The following is a 19,256-nucleotide window of genomic DNA, read 5'->3' as shown; positions in this document are numbered from 1 at the left end:
ATGCCATCTATTGAGAAAAAAAGCAAAATCTAAAATGTATTGTTGCCCTTAACCACGGGATGGCGCTAGTTTCTATGAACATTTTTGTAGCTGTCATTTGTATAGGAGTTTCACGCCCCTGGTTCCTCGTTTACATAATGACTTGTGTTTTACACTTGTATACGACGATCGGTCTCTAGTTATTTTTATGAACTTCTTAAACATCGTTTGGATGCGGTACTTAAATTTTATTAATAAACTTATAATAAATATGTATGTATTATGTCACGTATTAGGTGTTAAGCTTGTATGTTTTATATACAATTGTTTTACTTTTTCTTTTTATTAGATTCAAGTGGTTGTTAATAAATGGAGCAGAATTTTATTATAATAATATTCTTTAAAGTATATAAAAAGGTGTTGCTTATAATGGTTGGAGATAGTTTTGTAGTATGTAGCTACATTACAATTATGAGAAGTTGACAATGCTAATGCCAGTTGTATTGTGTTATAACTTGTTTTCATATTATATTTGATAATAAATCAATCTTATGATAATTATAAATTATTGTTGTATTACGTTTTTGTATTACACCACCTTTGTGCACTATCATGCAATAAGATGTTAACCTAAGCTTAATTTATTTAAAGGTGTACAATAAAGGTTATTTATTATTATTACGTTATAGCTAACTGACACATTAGGACACGTAATGCCACCGTGCAATGTACATCCACTTTTCACCATTTCCTCCAAATCCCATGTAATACGGAGTGAGCCTATTACCAGATACTGGGGTCCGTGCTACTGCTGAGAAATATCCGAAAACCGAAAAAAGTCCAGCAGTACTTTGAACATTCAACCAACTTGCGATAGCCGTTAGTCTTACAAAGCCACATACAGAAAGTAATCAAGGATAGTATTCCTTGTTTCAGTAAAAAACGTATTCATTAAAAATCTCGGTTGCTCGTTTGCCTCCTATTCCATAAAATAAAATCTTGCAAAATTAAACTGATTGATTGACGTGCTCCCACTGCGGAACTCTAAATCCCTTTAAGCATAGCTCACCGACAGCTAATTAAGTCATAACATCAGCTGGTCTATGCCCTAATACAACTACATTTTAATACAAAAAGTCCTTTAATTAGTCCAAGTAATGTCAATTGATTTATTTTAACAAATTCTTTTCAATGTATATCTAACATCTTGTTCAGAATTTATTTAGTTCTTTTTTCCTTCTTAAGAGAATATTTTCTTTAGGTTTTTCTAATTAACATTGTCTGTAGGAGATAGGCTTAGATTGGATTATTATGGCCGACATGATGCAGTTTGCGTCTGGTGCAAGCAAATGAGGTGTTCTTGTATTATTCAATACTTGTGTATTTCTTTAAAGGTAGTGTAGAGTATGACAACATTGGATTGAATATGATATCGATAGGTAAATGGTACTAGAACCTTTTCATGAATTTGTTTCGTAATTTTTTAGTACAGTATTTTTTTCTTAAAATAACGTTTCTCGTACTTTTGTCTCCTGTGGTGTGGGTGTGTTTACAAACTTACTGGTTTACATATGACACATGCATGCCTGATGCCACTCAGACCCGAAACATCAATTTGTGGAACACACAAAGAGTTGTTCCGTGCCGAAATTGAACCTGCTACATATCGTGTGGTAGCGCGGTGGCTGCCGGCAACCAACTACTGTACAATCTTGAATGTGATGATCTTAATAGTCTTGATGTGAATTGAATAGTCCAAGCAAATATTAAAACTTCAAAAGTGTTGGTTCAAAATTGATAGATACAGCCAGTAAGCCATTAATTTTATAGTTTAATTAACTGTCTACTGTTATCTAATACAATAGACCAATAATACAGTATTAAAATTATATAAGTAGACACCAAAAATGTCAACGCAATTTATTTTTATTTAAAAGGCAACCAATAAATACATCTTACTGGACGTGGCATAAGAATTCAATGGCGTAACTAAAATAAATAACTATAAAAAAAATATTGTCTACCTATACAAAATGACACGAAGCAATTACACTAATAATTTAAAATTAAATTGACTTGTACTATCTAGTTAGCATTAATTCAAATTCTTTAGTGATAATAATAAGAAGGGTTGTCGTATTTGAAATGGTTGCCCACTTGCCCACTACTTGCCCACTATATGCCTACAACGTGCCCAGTCAATATGTTATGTTAGCAAGCAATAATTGCTTGTTATTTGCAATTTATTTTATTTTAAAATACAAACCGCATGCCCAAGATTCCAATGAATTATTTTAATTAATTGTTTATTATTTTAAAAACTTACAGACACAAAGGTCGACCTCAATGGTATGCTATTGAAGGTTTTATCCTAGAAGAGGTAGGTAGAGGTACATACCAGACATCCACTTTTCACCAATTATGTCTCATAGGGCTTATGAGGATGGAAGGACATCTGCATCTCTTCTTAATAACTAACTAGGAAGCAGCTACTTTTTGTTTAAGTCCATCATTATTTTTGTTGTTTGAAAATACGATGCCCCACGGTAGGATTTTCTCTTGTGTCGTGGATGACACATGACATTTAGACCCGAAGCAACAATTTGTGGTGAAAAGAAATCCATGCGGGAATCGAACCCGCTACACGTTGACGACATCCAGTTTCCCAGCCACTGCATCAACCGTGCATTCAAGTCAGTCTTAAATGTTGACTCCACAATACATTATAATGAAATGTATTATATTTAGTAGAGAGAGTTAGGTAGCTATACAGGTACCTAATCATGTAAGGGTCAAAATAACACCAATATATAACTGCAATATATTAGATAATATTGCTATTTAATATCATAGATATCGCTTTGTTATTGCGCGTAGATAAGGTCAGATATGAACAAGCGTAACTTGTAACATTGTATTATAGAAATTTCACTCAAGGAAAATAATTTGATTTAAAATTTCTCAGGGGCAATACAAATATATCACCGGTTATTTTATTTTGAAAGTTATTTTAAAATATAAGTATAACTGGTTCTTTTTTCGAAAAAATTCAATAGTAGCACGGAGTTTGGAATTGTGTCCAGTATATGGCACTGGCTCTCTATTACATGTGACTTATAACATAAATGGTGAAAAATGGGTGTACATTGAACAGCGGCATCACGTGACGTTGCGCAATAATAATATTTTACAATGAACATTCTCTATTCATCATCATTATAAATATACTTTAATCCCCACATTTGGCAGGTGGACCAAACACGACACTAAGTGGAAAATCCTAGTGTAAAGCAACGTAAAAAAATAAATAAAGAGTAATAATAATATTATGAGTTTAGTATTTTTACCTCTTTAGTAAAAAAACAACTCAGTTTTCATCATAATAATATAGGTATAATAAACAACCATAAAGTCTCCAAATAACCAACATGTTGTCATGTTACAAGAACATTGAATAAAATTTTCAAGATTATCTGGTACAGAAATAACTTAAGTAGGTATAAACATTTCACTATATAAAAACTCTCATAACATAGTCTTAAAATTATAACATAACATAACACGTGCATTAAATGACGTGGGTTACTGGTTCAAACCAGTTTTTGGATCCTAAAATAAAATACAAGTCAAAATACGGTTTTGTAATTCTGTGCCAAAAAGCCCCTTTCTCATAAAATCTTCGTTTCATCTTCAAATGGATTTGCGCTTAAGAAATACATTTATTTTATAAATCTTCAAAAGACCTTAGAGTATTGCTTTTGATAATTGAATATCAGTCGGAATTAATTTGATTTAAATGACATCGAACAAAAGACAAAGACATAATATGACAATTACATATTAAATTAAACTATATTTTATGCCCTGAGGTAGACTGGGAGAGAATGTCCTAGGCATTAAGTCCGTCGTTTGTCGTACTGAAGAATCTACCAGTTGCACTCCGTCAGAGTTTATACTCAAAGTTACAATTTTCTCTTATTTTTTAATAATTTAGAATTGGATAGGAAAGACTGATAACTGTCTGGAAGATACACTATGACTAGTGCCTACCTAACCTGTTAGGCAGTTGAATTAATTTCCAGTTATAAGTGTCAAAACAGTTTTTATGTATCCTAGTGGGTACGTACATAAAGTGGTCTAGTATTGGTTACAATGTTGCACACAGACATACATAATATTAGTTCATACATATACAGTTTGTGTATTGATTTTCTGTGAGGTAAATTGTTTGTTTATTTTGTTGGAATTCTTAGTACGTTGCATAGTTTGAATTGCGCTCAAAATTGCATTTTTCGTATAGAAGGAAGACTACACTGTCAGTGTTTACGCATTTCAATACTCGGTCTATGACAATATTACTGTTATCGATAGAAAAAATAAAAATATTTTTCATCTAAATTGCAGTTATGTATTTGTTTATACTAGACCTAACTTTATTAAATAAGAACGTATCAGATATAATATATATTTATATTAAATAAAAATTAAACTTACAACACACTAACGCAAAACCTCTGGAACACCAACCACACAATCAATGGGGCCCAATTTTCCCAATCCCCAATTCTCCAACAACCCTTAAATTTCTAACCCCCAAAAGACCGGCAACGTGCTTGTAACGCCTCTGATGTGTCAAGCGTCAATGGGCGGCGGCGATTGCTTACCATCAGGTTATCCGTCTGCTCGTTTACCAGCTTTATCCATAAAAATAAAACACTTCATTTGACAAAATACCTTTTACATTAAAAAGCCTAATTCATTAGAAAACCTATGTTAATGTTACCATTCAGATACGCTACTTACGTACTACACGAGTAAAACAGGTAAGCACTGGTGTTAAATACAACGGCAGCTAATTTGATTTAAATGTGATCGGTAATGAGCTCCACTTCTCAGAAATGGCTGGCAACAAATAAACGAGCTGGAGATTGAACGAATACCTCAATGACTTGTAACTTGTGTATCCATGTCGATGTACTTACATATACTTAGCTAATGTTACCTACTTAAACATGTGTGTAACATTTATTGTATCTCAAGAATTCGATTGAGATTAAAAAAAAATTATTTCCTCAAAATTACCGCGTATATTATGGACAAAAGCTCTACTATTTTCGAATCACAGAGGGACTCTTCGTCATGAGCAGCGTGCAAAGATGTCGCGCGCAAAAATATAACAAGATAAGTTTTCAGAATTTGACAATTGTTGGCTGTTTGTGCGTCACATCATTCATCATTAAAATTACTACTTTTCTCTCTCAGAGGCGAGCTTATTCTGAAATATTGAGAGCAATTTCAGACACAGCACAAGTAAATATTAAAAATGATGTAATAGGGATTTCTTCTATTAATGAAGACCGGGATGCCCAAAGCTCTCCAATCCCAGTTACACAAGCAACGACCCAATCTAAAATTAATAAAAATATTAAAGAATACAATTATCTAACAAAATAGCCTTCAACTAATCTATAATATCTATCAACGAACACAATATTCAAATTGGCTAACAGTACCCTTACTACGAGTTTGCTTTACTTTCAAAATAACTGAAACGGGAGCGCGTTCGGCGATCTGATTGGTGGGTTTATTCTAGCCGACCAATCAGAGTGCCGAACGCGCAGTCATTTCGATTACATGAAACGTAAAGCAAGCTTATACTAAGGGTACAGTATTGTGGACCAAAATCGAATTACCCAGCATATTGAATAATGGGAAAGTCCATTAATATAGCCATTATTAAAGTTCAGTACGGTAGCGAAATTAAATCAATTGTGAACCTTTTCTTCATACAAAATTATTTTTTATTAAATCTTTAGAATCGATTGGCTGTATAGTGAAGGGAATAACATGTTCAGCTTATGTTACGCCAATTATAATGTTATTTTGTTTCATTACCTTTTTTCTGGGTTTTTCTTAAATAAGCTTTAGATCGATATTATTTTTTTTATTATATTGTTGTACGTTTTGTATAGTTTTGTATTATTTACAATAGAGCGATTACTCTATAAAGTAAAAATTGTCGTTTTGTTTATACTGTTATTTAGTGTCTTTCTGCACTGCACGGGGGACAGTATGGTTAGCGCCGTCTATTCGCAAGCACGTAACGTGTATCAGGTTCGATTCCCGCATGGAACAACTCTTTCTGTGATCCACAAATTGTTGTTTCGGGTCTGGGTGTCATATGTATATGAATTTGTAGTATGTTTGTAAACGCAGTCACGGACCACGACCCAGGACAAAATTTCAGAGCGGGGCAAAGTTTTCTTGAAGAAAAAAGATATTTCATTTATCACTGTTAATATTTTTATTGCAACAAGTAATATCGTGGTGCTCTACAAAAGAGGTTTATGTCCAGCAGTTCTTAACAGGCTGGTGTTATTATTATGATAGTGATTAACAACAAAAAACATTGCCTACATAATTTTCATAAGATAACGATCACAATTTTCATACGAGTAACTATCCTATTTACACACAAGCCACTTCTCAAGCCTCAGTAGTACTACTACACAATTAAAAGGCGTCAAATCGTTATAACGATCTCTGTATAAGGGTGTCTAACATCTGATTATGTCGTAAGGCATGCTCCACATTCTCTTATGTGTCTCTCTCCTTATATGCGTTGTCAAGATTGGTCACAGCAATGCGACAGATTAATGAAGTTCCTACGACGTCTTACGGTGGTAAATACCTATTCCCACGGGAAATATTGCGAGTTTAGTTCGGTTATGTGGCGCCATCTGTTGGCGTAGTGTAACGGTGTTTGACGCCTTTTGGGAGTCGTGCCGTGGCGTGACGTCAGGTCGGTATGTTTTATTTTTTAACTGATTTTGGTTAGGAATGTGAAATGGTAGTGTGTTTGGTTGTGTTTATTAAAGAAAACAGTTTAAGATCTTTATTAAGTAGCTTACAATTTAATGCTTGCACCGTAAAAAAGAATTAAATTTTTTTTTACTTACTCAATTTAAAGAATCAGATCCACTTAAAATTTTATTTCTCGACAAATTCATAATCGTAAACAGTAGTGTATAATCCTGACTATATAAACTCGTGTCTCGCAACGCACCGCAGGCATCCAAATGATTTCATTTCCGCGCACCATCCATTACCATTCCTCGCAAGAAATAACCCGTACATTTCAAATAAAACTGCGCAATGGACGCGTAAACTGCGCATTCCTGAGCACTTAGATCGTAAACTCGTGTTAAAGGCAACATAAAGTACAACATACGGACATTTTTTTGTATATAATTGGTGTTCCATTGAGAACGAAGACTTTATTAAAATACCTTCTAATAAGGGACCATTTTTTATTCAAGTTCAGTTGATTTTATTTTTAAATTGGAAGTGTGAAAAAATGGCTGCCCAGTGCCCGTTTGTCATTTGTTTTTCTCAGTTAGTTGTGCTTAGAGTTTGCGCCTTGTGGTTGTTAAATCTAAGATGGATTGGTAGTCTGTCTGTTTGTAGTCTGTTATAGTCTGTATGATAGTCTGTAGTCTAGCTGTTAATAATAATCCCCTCAAAAACATTCTGGAAAAAATTTGCCAAGGCTAGATGAAGCTGCTTGTTTATTTCCAAATATCGTTCCTTACTGTAATTTCTTTATTATTAAATAGAGGCCTAAAAATGCGGCGAAATGGTCCCCAAAGAATGTTACGGCTGTGTCGCGGTCGTCTTGGCTTTTGTCTTTTTTGATCAGATGACAAAGTCTCCAGACGAAAATTAATTGTTCTGAATTAATTTATTTTTGAATAACGTTTAAATGAATATAGATAGAAATTAAGGACTCTCTTAGCAGCTGATAGGCAATAATAAAAATTAAGACACGGAAAGTAGAAATGTAAAAGAAAGTACCTACACACCCACACATACATAGGCATACCTAGACACATATACATGTAAACAAAAAGGTACATACATACAACCATCACACAACAACGTTCAACAGGCGGAGTTTACCATGAGAAATATTGAAAAAAGTAGAGAAAAAAAACTGTTACTTTTTAACATGATATTTGCAAAGCATCATTTTAATACTGAGTTAGCCAATGGCCTGTGTTCTGTTGTCCAAAGCGTTGCAATTTTCTGCACGAATGCACACAACCATTGCTCACATCCTTGTGAATTGTTATGGCTAAGGCGATAGCATTTATGCCTTTATTAATTTTAAAAGCTATTGCTGTCCTTTGCTGTAGGTTAGGAAAAGAAAGAGACAGAGAAGATAGTTTAATTGATTTTGCCATCGTTATATGTCATTAGTTACCAAGCACCATGTTATTGAGTGTTTTACTTTACCAAATTCTCAATAGGTATCAACAATGGAACAAAAAACAAAAAAACATCCTTGCAGGAATCTGTGTTTCCTGCAAAATACAACTTCGATGTCTTCAAGTCCCGAGTGAACAGGTTGCTCATAGGCAGGCGTGCTCCATCGTCGGCCACATCATCGCTTACCACCAGGCGAGAAGGTAGCCAAACGCCATCCTATTAAGTATAAAAAAACTAACGTAAATGGTTGTACTAATGTATCTCTGCTTTTGGGGGAAAAGACTAGTAGCGTGGAATTTTTACCTCATTACAATCTGTTTTGTTACCTAACTACCTTGCTAAGTTTTCATAAAAAAATTGTTTTGCCCATAACTTAGCATACAAATCCATTACGCATTCTAATTTAATCCAATCCTTTTTTATTGGCAACACTTTCATTGAAATATTTTTTTACATGGCAAGTCTTTAATGTAGGCGGAGCCACCACGCAATGTTTTAGCGATGGGCCTATTAACGTCAGGATGTAGGTAAATGGGTAGAAGGTTTATTCTTGGTAATTTTGTGTCGTATTGGAAAGCCATACTTCGAATCGATATTACAACTTCAATAACTGGCGTGTCCTAAATAATGTCAAACGTTGTGTTTCGGATGAGTGAGGTTACTGGAACAAGAAAACTAAAATTGTAGTTTTTTATTCAGTTTTTTGGCTTACTCACGCGTCTATTTGACGTAGCAGTAACTATTAGATTTAGGAGCGCAGCGCAACCAACACAGCGTCGTGGTTTGCGGAATACTGGTCATGATATGAGCCTCTAGCATGGCTTGAAACTAGTCGAGTTCCTCTTCAAATAGTTACAGTTTATAGATAGTAGTTTAGGCCAAATGAAATTGTAGTGTTTAGAGATGGATTTCCTGATACAACGAGGTTAACATAACTCGGTAAAACTTACAAATTAATTTACAATGAATAATTGTTATAGTAAAATGTTTCTATATATTTATTAATGTGAAACATCAAAACTTCATAAACCTTCTGCACTATCTTAGTCATTTAAACAAATTACGCATGTTGATCACTGTACATAGCCTATGATTATATATGTGGCTATCTCTGTAGCGTGCTAGTTGAGCCACAGAATAAATAATACAAGTGGTTGTACGCTTGCATTTTTTGCGCCATCTCAACATTGTATTACGTTGATTTATTACTATTTGCATTTTTGCATACTTAGCTGACGTTATGTCACGAATGTTTACTTTTAATACATTGTGTTGAGAAGGCAGAATGCGTTAAAGTTATTCATGTGTCTCACTTTCAGTTTCAGTAAAAGTGTAATATATTATGATGAGATGAGAGCAGTGATGAGACACTGCTATGATAGAGAAGACATAGCAGTGATGAGACACTGCTATGTCTCAAGAAAGTTATGAATCAAAGATAATCTAATTTATTTATTTAAGCATTTAACCGTAATTAATATTTATAAATATAAAAACAATAACATCAATAAAGACAAAGTCAAAGTCAAATCATTTATTCCAGTTAAACCATAAATATGTACTTTTGAAATGTCAACAAATAAAGAAATAAATAATAGTCTGTCAGTCTGTCCACCAATGAAGCTAGGTGCTTTCTAAAGTGTAGCTTCGAATGAGAGAAGAAAGATCAAGAAACCCAATAAATATATCACCGAAGCATCTTCTCCGTGAATTTCTATTACCTACAACAATAATTTACGTTTTATTGAATTAAATCGATTATGTATAGTCTATAATTCATTTTCTGTTGTAAAGCCACTGGCCGCGGCCACAATATCCGTAATAAACCTGGGATAGCCAATAAAACAGCCTTTGTTTCGATCATCGGCGCAGGATTCGATACCGTAATGTTTTGTGAAATAGCTATATAATAAATTTTATTGTGCTATCCGAATGGATTTATTAATGCCATGTTTGTTTCTGAGTTGTGGACAGAAGCTAGCAAATTGGTTTAAGGTAAATGTTTTTTTCTTTGTATTATTTGGTACTTATCATCTAGTGATGTTATTTTTCGATACTTTTTAGTGTAATACAATTGATAAGTACCTACATGGTAAAATTGTCTGAGTAGCATCGATCTTTGATACACGTAAACCAACTATTTCCAATTTGTCTATCAGGCATGAAGTTTATGCTGGGGCTGCGGACGACCTTGTGTATTACCGGGGCTCCGGCTAGAAGCAGAAGTAGAAACGAGGTGGTTTTTAGTCAAAAGGGTCTGACATTCACCTCACCCAAGGCGGGACAAGACATTTAATGATTTTCTCCTCTCAAATCAATCAATCAATCAATCTATGGAGAATATACAAAGTTCTATAATGTAGAGGAGGTTGATAGTCCAGCAGATGACTACCACGGGCTTTTGATGATGATAAAATGAATAAAATAACATAACGTATACTAAGTATGTTAAAACTAAGATTATTACTAAAGCACAATTAGCGTAACCAATTTGTTAGCGTTTGCACTTATCTATAGAGGTCAATGACACGGGAGTAATTGATATTCAACTATTGTTAGTATGCATAACTGATAAGTGATTAAATCTTTACTAACTACTACTTAGGTAGGTAGTTCGTTTGTCTGTCTGTTGTAATAGTTATGCAATTTTCATTTCTATTTTTCACAACATATGGTATTATTATGTTTTAGTGTTATTTAAGATTCAGTGAGTGTTAAAACCCCATTAATACTGCACGAGAATAATGTGTCAAAAGAACGGAAAATTACATTTTAAACTTACAAATTAGAACAGCGTTATGTACAGACAGTCTATACTAGTATATTTCTGACAGAAAGTGTTCCAAAAAGTACTGAAGCAAATAAATAACATTTAAATAAGCATACATTTTAGAAATTTTCCAAACACTATAAAATGTTTCAAATTACATACAAAATAATAACAGTCCCACATAAAACAATCTAAAACTCATAATACACAACCGCACTCGCTTGACGCACCGCCATGCTGCCAACCTAACAATAATTTACGTCAAATCCATGCATTGACATCTGTCAGCGAGTGAATACAGATTAAATACAGGAATATGGGTTGCCAGTCATAAATTATGAGCCACATAAATACAGGGAACGGGTTTACGGAGACAATTCAATTACTATGAGCCACAGAGATGCAGCGACATTCAAATAACGGCCTTCTGACTGCCATTTATAGCTTAGGATACGTGCATAATGTTGAATCTGAATTTATTTTTAAATTTACTGTGTGACTGTCTTGTACATCGGGTGGCCAGACGAGACTAGCTTTTTAGCATACCATTTTATATTTGACCTCCATGTCAGCCTATAATTTTGCCTATTATGACTGCTTCGTTGGGCGTAAGTGCAGCTGTCAAATAAGAGGTCTCAGCTTCGATTTCTAGGATGAGCTAAGTATTATTAAACATTTCATAACATAATTGGTGAAATGTGTTATGAAAAGACTGATGGCTGTTGATGAAGCGAAAGAGGTATGTAAGAGTCGTAGCACATGACGGTCCATAGTGTCTGTTTACCCAAATGGGAGACAGGCGTTAAGTTATGTATGGTATTGGTAAATTAATGTGTTACATTGTGTACATCATTAGGCGTAAGTGCAACTGTCAAATAAGAAGTCTCAGATTCCATTCCTAGGATGGGCATAAGTATTATTAAACATTTCATAACAGAATTAGCGATAAAAGGGTGTTACATTGTTTCGTGCACCACAACTCTACTTCTTACTAAATTAAAAGTTGAGTACCTATGTTATGTGTAACTATGTGTTTAGGCTATACATTTCCTAGTAGGTAATGTTTTACCTCTGATTTGGCCGGAGGCTGGCTAGGCTCGGTATTTACAATGTTACCATTCCCTCTAGCCAGCAGATGTCCATGTAAGATGTTAGAATAAATTGAAATTATTGCACATGCTGTTAGAACGGAGTTTGTAACCAGATTTAGTGTGTTGAATGAAACTAGACCATTTTTACTTTGACTCTTTGGTTTTAAAATTATCTTTGGAACGACGAATGTGAGAATAGCCCCAATTCACTTTAATTTAACACATTTTTCTGAAATATTCCCCATTTCATATTTTTGCCTTTTTTGGAATGTTTTCATTTTCCGAAAATTACTTTTCTAACCCAGAAACTTTACATCAGTACTGAGCAACAGAGACAATACGATATGACTCTCAAACTGATAGAAATAGTGTTCATATTTACATATTCCGACAATCCAATTACTAGACAAAATAATCTGAAAATCTTCAATCGCTCGTTAACAACAGCATAACAACGTACACTAAAAGCACAGGCACATTTAGATAACTCTTTATCTGAACACAGCTTCCAATCGCATGTCCTGTAATCGCTAATCTCTTTGTAATCTTGTTTTTGATTACAATCCTACTAAAGGCCAGTTATCAACAGCTCTAGGATCCGGGACTAATCCTAACCTAATTTTCCATGGTTCGTGCAATGTGTATCTTTTCACATTAAGTAATTCAATTTTTTTAACTTTCAACATACATTCTTTTTGTACTTCTTGGGTTGACTTACTTTCTTGTAGATATGATTAAGAGTGCTTCTTCACCAGAGATGTGCTATGTAGCTATGCTATGTATGCTACGAAGACTTAATTGCTACGCAATTATCGTTTTGCAAGGGATTTTCACACCTGGAAAAGTATTAATTAGGTTGTAATTAACCCTGAAAATTGTTAACTACGAAAATTGGATTGGCCCAGTTTATGGTAATAGACTTGATCCCTATTATAAGGAAACTGGCTTAAAGTTGGAGCTACATCTAATAAGAGCACGTCTAGCAATCGCTTCGGGGAATAAAAGGCTAGTTATAATATGAATATATTTACGTACCTAATAGGTATGTACTTGTGTATGATTATAGTTTTTTTTTTTTATAATAATTAAGTATTGTGAGACGTCCTTAACTAAAAATCACGGTTTACTTACGTAAATTAATGGAGAAAAGCTCTACTAGTTTCGAGTCACAGTCGGACAAAGCATGCGCAGACGCGGCGACGTCGCACAGCCTACTGGAGCAGCGAACAGCGTAGCAGTAAACCGTGATTTTTAGTTAATTATGATTATAGTGTCAACTATTAACAGACCTTTAATTCAGAAAATCATCCCTTTGATAAATTATTCGACTACCATAAAAGAATCTCGTCACACTTCCCGTTAAAGGTGTAAGATAACTTCATAGAAAACACAATAATTACTCACTTTCGTAGTATGGATCGGATCAACTCTCTAAATACAAGGCATGTCCGCGGTGGCTGCGTGTAATCACCCGTTTATCCTTTCTACAAGATTATTACAATTATCCATCATACAGTATATTATCATGCCTTACCGCCAGAGACGTATTTGGTATGCGTGGGGTGCAAAGTTCTAATGGGACCCCTCCATTTGACATCGAATGTTTTAATATAGTCATAATAGTAAGGCTTTTTTTGGAGGATTATCAAGATAAGGCGATCCCGGTATTGAGTCTTAAACCTAAGCTTGGCAGTTAAATGGGCGTCCACTTGACTAAAAAAACAAATGTCAAACGTCAAATAATATTTTATACTATACTACACAAAAATGTAGGTCTAATGTTGCGTTGGGCCTGTAATAATTACTCTTGTTAGTCCGGCCCTGCCTGCGTATTGATCACCTGACAGTTACATATTTCATTAAATAATTATGTACTATGATTGGTTTTGATCGACCAATCATCCATCAATCATTAAGATATGTTTTATAGAGCGCTAAGGGCTTGGGCAGAAGGAAGGTTTTTAGTAGCACTGATTTTTAAAATTTAGTATGAAATATTGTTTGAAATCGAATGGTCTGAAATTTTGATTTGCCTTTCAATGTCGGTATTGATCTCTTTAAGTTTTAGAGTTTAGTTTAGGGTGATACCATGGCCTTACAGAATACCGACGTGAATTTCCCAATCTTCCCAATCCCCTATTCCCCAACAATCTAACCCGCAAAAAACCGGCAACGCACTTGTAACGTCTGGTGTTTCGGGTGTCCATGGGCGGCGGCGGTTACTTACCATCAGGTGATCTGTCTGCTCGTTTACCAGCTTATACCATAAAAAAGACTTCGAATTATAAGAAGGTTCGAATTATGGAAGGATTGATACGAAAGTCAACTTTACATACATACAGTTATCATACAATCTATGTCTTGATCATGGACTGCAATATCTAAAGAATCAGTCACAAAATGATAGAGATATCCAGACTATCTAACGTAGCTTCGATACTAGTATAATGTCTAGATCATTTGCAAACAACCTGTGTCTAGCAGGCAGTGTCGTAACATCTGTTTATAACTCGTTGTTTACTTAATTTAAGATAAGTTACACTGATAGCGCATAGGGTGAACATCTGTTCAGAGATTAAGTATAGGATATGTTTATCGTCTATTCGGAAATCTTGTTTGAAAGGAATATTGTTACTATATGAACGAACGAAACAATGTAACTAAGAATTGTATTGTGAACCTGATTGAAAAAGACTAACCAATGGATTGTATATGTATAGGGTTTCCTTCAATGTCGATCAAAACAAACAGGGGCACGAAAGGTCTTTTCCAATCTCCGACAATGTTCGGGCTATTTTTGGTTAACAACACAAGTTATAATATAATAATATATGTTTATTCTGTCTGTTTTTGCGCCGTGTATACTGTGTGTTATTTTATTTTTGATCAATTACTTATTTTTATTATTTTTGTAACTGTGCAAATAAACTGTTTTCCTTTCTTTTTTCTTCAAAATAATAACAATTAAGTAAATCATGGTAAACTTAGAAAATTCCACACGTTGCCAGCTTACAACAGAAGTGTGGCAACATGTTTATCTTGGTATTATATCGCATTGTTACGTTGGCTATGTATCTAGTCGGTGAGCTATCGATGATCTATTGACTCCGCATAGATTACCTTTACATAGCAACACCTGTTTTAGTGAACTATATTGATTGTCTAGTCTGTGTAGAGAATAGGAAGCCGGTTGCTAAGCAACGTGTAACAGACTCAGTTTCCATATGAAATATTTGTATGTGTGTTATTTTTCTCCAGCAACAAATGCATTCTACGATGTATAAAAAAATGTGGGCCACTTTTTTAATTTACTATAAGAGCTACTTATTAGCAACTTTGTTAACTGTCATAAATGCACATCACGCCTTTTATGTCATAACGTTACGCCTCTGCCTACCCCCTTCGAGGATTACGAAACGAACGAAACCCACTTTTCACCACATCCCATGTAATAGGGGGTGAGCCTATTGCTATATACCGGGCATAATTCCAGACTCCGTGCTACTGAGAAATTTTCGAAAAACCGAAAAACCCCAGTAATCCTTTTTCCAACACGGGAATCGAACCCGAGACCCCTTACCCGGCAGTCGGAATTGCAACCCCTCGACCAAAGAGGTAGTCATAAATGCCACTGTTGGGGTAAGATTGCGAGTTTGATTGCGTTGGTTGTTTTTACTTCAATTGAATGTAACTAAAGATTTTAAGATCAAGGAAATTCAGTTATCTTTTATCCAATACATTCCCTTAAGACGTAACATAAACTTTTTCTTGTACCTGTAAACATACAATAAACATTTTATATTTAATATTGTATACAATACTGAAGTTGTCGCGACAGAAGGTGAAAAAATATTTAACAAAATTCCAATAGATTCATACAATTCTGTAGACAGTGATCTCTTGTATATCCAAGTTTAATATTGTGACTAAAAACTAAGGACGATGAAGATATATCACGGTACGGTCTAGTCCAGTGGTTGCCAACCTTTCGCATGTAACTGATTCTTAAAGAGAGCAAAAGGAAAAGTTGGGAAATCAACAATTTCAAAAGAAAAATAAACGTCACGTCGTTCAAGCTGAAATTAGTTTGAATCGTATGTGATACCTAATATCATAATTTAAATTAAAAGTACTCTGCATTCAAAAATAGTTGAAGATATTGGATAAAACCGAAACTGCGGACTTCTTAGCGTGTTTACCCGGGCTCCTGCTCGAAAAGCAGGAGTAGGAACGGGGTGGTTTTAAGTCAGTAAGAGTCTGACACAACGGATTCAACCAATGACTTCTCGAGAGGGACTCGAGAAGTTATTGGTTGAATTCCATCTTAAAATTATTGATATTAATTTAACTATTGTTCTATGAAAAATACGTATTCTATTGAAGGTTTCAGTAAAAAAAAAAACATAAGACACTTCAGTTTAGGAGATATGGTAAAACGTGATGAATGATAATTATATAGACATGTTCCTATATAGATATCTCAATACTTCACAATTCTGCTTTAAAGTTGGGAACCTCTGCCATAAAACCGTGGCTAGACGGCGCCACATTACGGACACGCGCGACCGTGCGAACGCGCGCGACGCTACGACTTTTTGTCGCACGTCTGTGTTAGTGCTAATCCTTCAATATGTCGTGAGATTTCATCTATGTAAATGCTAATAAAAGTTGATTTATAAACTTAATTCAAATACATATTAATATATGTTGTTTCACATAAAGAAACGTAAACTAAATGTGATTAATATACCTGTAACTAAAAGATAAAATATTTACTGCTTAAAAATAACTTAATAATATAAACATTTTAAACCCTAATGCAACACCTTGTGATATATGTTATGTTAAAAAATGATTGAGATATAGTACAATTCACTGAATAACCTCGTTTATTATTTTATACATTTAAGAAAAAAAAACTATTTTTTAATTTAAAATAGCAAAAAGGGAGTCGAATGTTCTTCGCAGTGGTTTCGAGACACGTATTACTCTAATAAGTGATCTCCGATGACTCTATTTTGATAACATCATGTACATATTATGTAAAGTATGTATATTTGTATACAATTTTCGTTTCGCTATCGAAACGTACATTTCTCAAGAGCTTGATGGAATTCTGTCTGTTATTTAGAGTCATTATTATATCAAGCTCTTTGAGTACACACAGGCCGGGTAGCGTCATGCTCTGCGTCACAGCTCTATACAAATAATTGCTGTGTTGTCCAGGACTCTGAGTAGCTCCTTTCAAAACTACTTTCCTGCGGAGAAACGGACTCCTTAACATTTCGACTTTGTCACGGTAATGTAAGCAGAGAGTGCTGAAAACTTTAATAGCGCGACTTAGGATTGCACCCTTATACAGCGTCAACAATGTCAGCAATAATGAGATGGAAGTATAGAAATGTTGGCGAGTGACAGAGATAGATATAGTGGTGCAAATATTTCGGACAATAACCCCGCCTTCTATTGTTGTTTGGAAACCTTTTTACAATGACAATAACAATAAGGCACGATTTTGGTCTGGCATAACAGTTACACCAACAGAGTTTTGTTTCAGGTAGTAGTTGGGGACGCTTGTGAAATGAAAAATTGTTATGTTTGTGTAAACATAACAATTTTTCATTGTCAAAAATAATTTGAACATCGACTAAAGTATGTACTTACTATGACTTGTAAAAAAGTAAGAAAAAACTAAAACTACTGTTAAAAAACCGTCATATAAAGACAAAAAACTAAAACAAACAAAAGTTAAAACTGAAAAACAAAACAACTATTATAAGTCATAAATGTCACTGATAGGTTATAAGTTACCCACCCACTGATAAGGCTAGAAGTTGGTGCCACACATTTTAAACAATATGATTCATTAAAATTTAAAACCTGGATAGATACCTTATATAGCTATTATTTTTTTTGTTATATCATATTATGTGCTTAATTGCTTAAACATACAGGCGAATTGAAAACCACTTCCTTTTTGGGGAATTCGGTTAAAAAAGGGTACCAGCCAATAGGTCAAAAATTTATCTTTAATTTATAATTATTTTGTTATTAACACACTGCCAAAAAAATCGAATTTAAATAAGTTTTCAGTGCATGAAAAGAGCTGACAATCATTTTTTTTCATGATTGTAGTTTCCTTGTTTTGGGAACAACTTTAGCAGAAACGATTTCTAAGCAAACCATTTATAATCAAAGTTGCGGATATTTTTTAAATATCACCCAATAAAAATTATATACTATTGTATGATATAGTATAATCTACATATATAAATAAAACATATATCGCCAAAATGTATGTACGCGCATAACTTCTAAACGACTGCACCAAAGATGATTTTTTTCTTCATATATTCCATACTAGCGACCCGCCCCGGCTTCGCACGGGTGCAATGCTGATATACTAAATACGCTACAGAAAAACTGTGAACGTTGTTTATAAAAAAACATAGCGGCCCGCTCCGGCTTTGCACGGGTTTAAAATATGTAACTCACTGAAAAAATGATAAAATCAATCCAGTAGATTTGATTTATTCATTTACTGCCCGTAGCCCGCACGCGTTTTTGGAGTACTTAAAACAATTCCTCTTTCCTTATTTATAGGCACGCTGCCGCCGCGCCGCGTCGCCGTAAACACTACGTTCCGCAATTTTTAAATCTGTACCGTACATCTTCAAAAATATTGATTTAAATCAGATGCTGTAAAAGGCCAAATAGATCTATATTAAATCAACAATGTATTTAAGGTATTTAATTGGATAAGGATTAATGCTGTATTGGTTAAAATCGCTTCGAATATTAGTCATTATTTGGCGTAAAAAGTAAATGACAAAAAAATGTTATTGTGGGATATCCATAAGAGATAGACATATACCATCGCGGAGTTTTCTGTAGACCTTTTCATTGTGTACAATACTTAGTACATTATTTTGATAAATCTCGTAGGATTCAGCCTGCGTTTGCAATGTAAGCGGAAAAAATGTAATTATTTGCGACATCACATTAGAAACCTCAAAAATAACAGTATTTGTCCACTATTTAATGGATGATATTATACATAAAAACCTTCCTCATGAGTTACTCTATCTAAAACCGCATCAAAATCCGTTGCGTAGTTTTAAAGATTTAAGCGTTCATAGGGACATACA

This window comes from Spodoptera frugiperda, chromosome 26, assembly GCF_023101765.2.
Source record: "Spodoptera frugiperda isolate SF20-4 chromosome 26, AGI-APGP_CSIRO_Sfru_2.0, whole genome shotgun sequence".
Lineage (NCBI taxonomy): Eukaryota > Metazoa > Arthropoda > Insecta > Lepidoptera > Noctuidae > Spodoptera > Spodoptera frugiperda.
Note: the sequence above shows the minus strand (reverse complement) of the source record.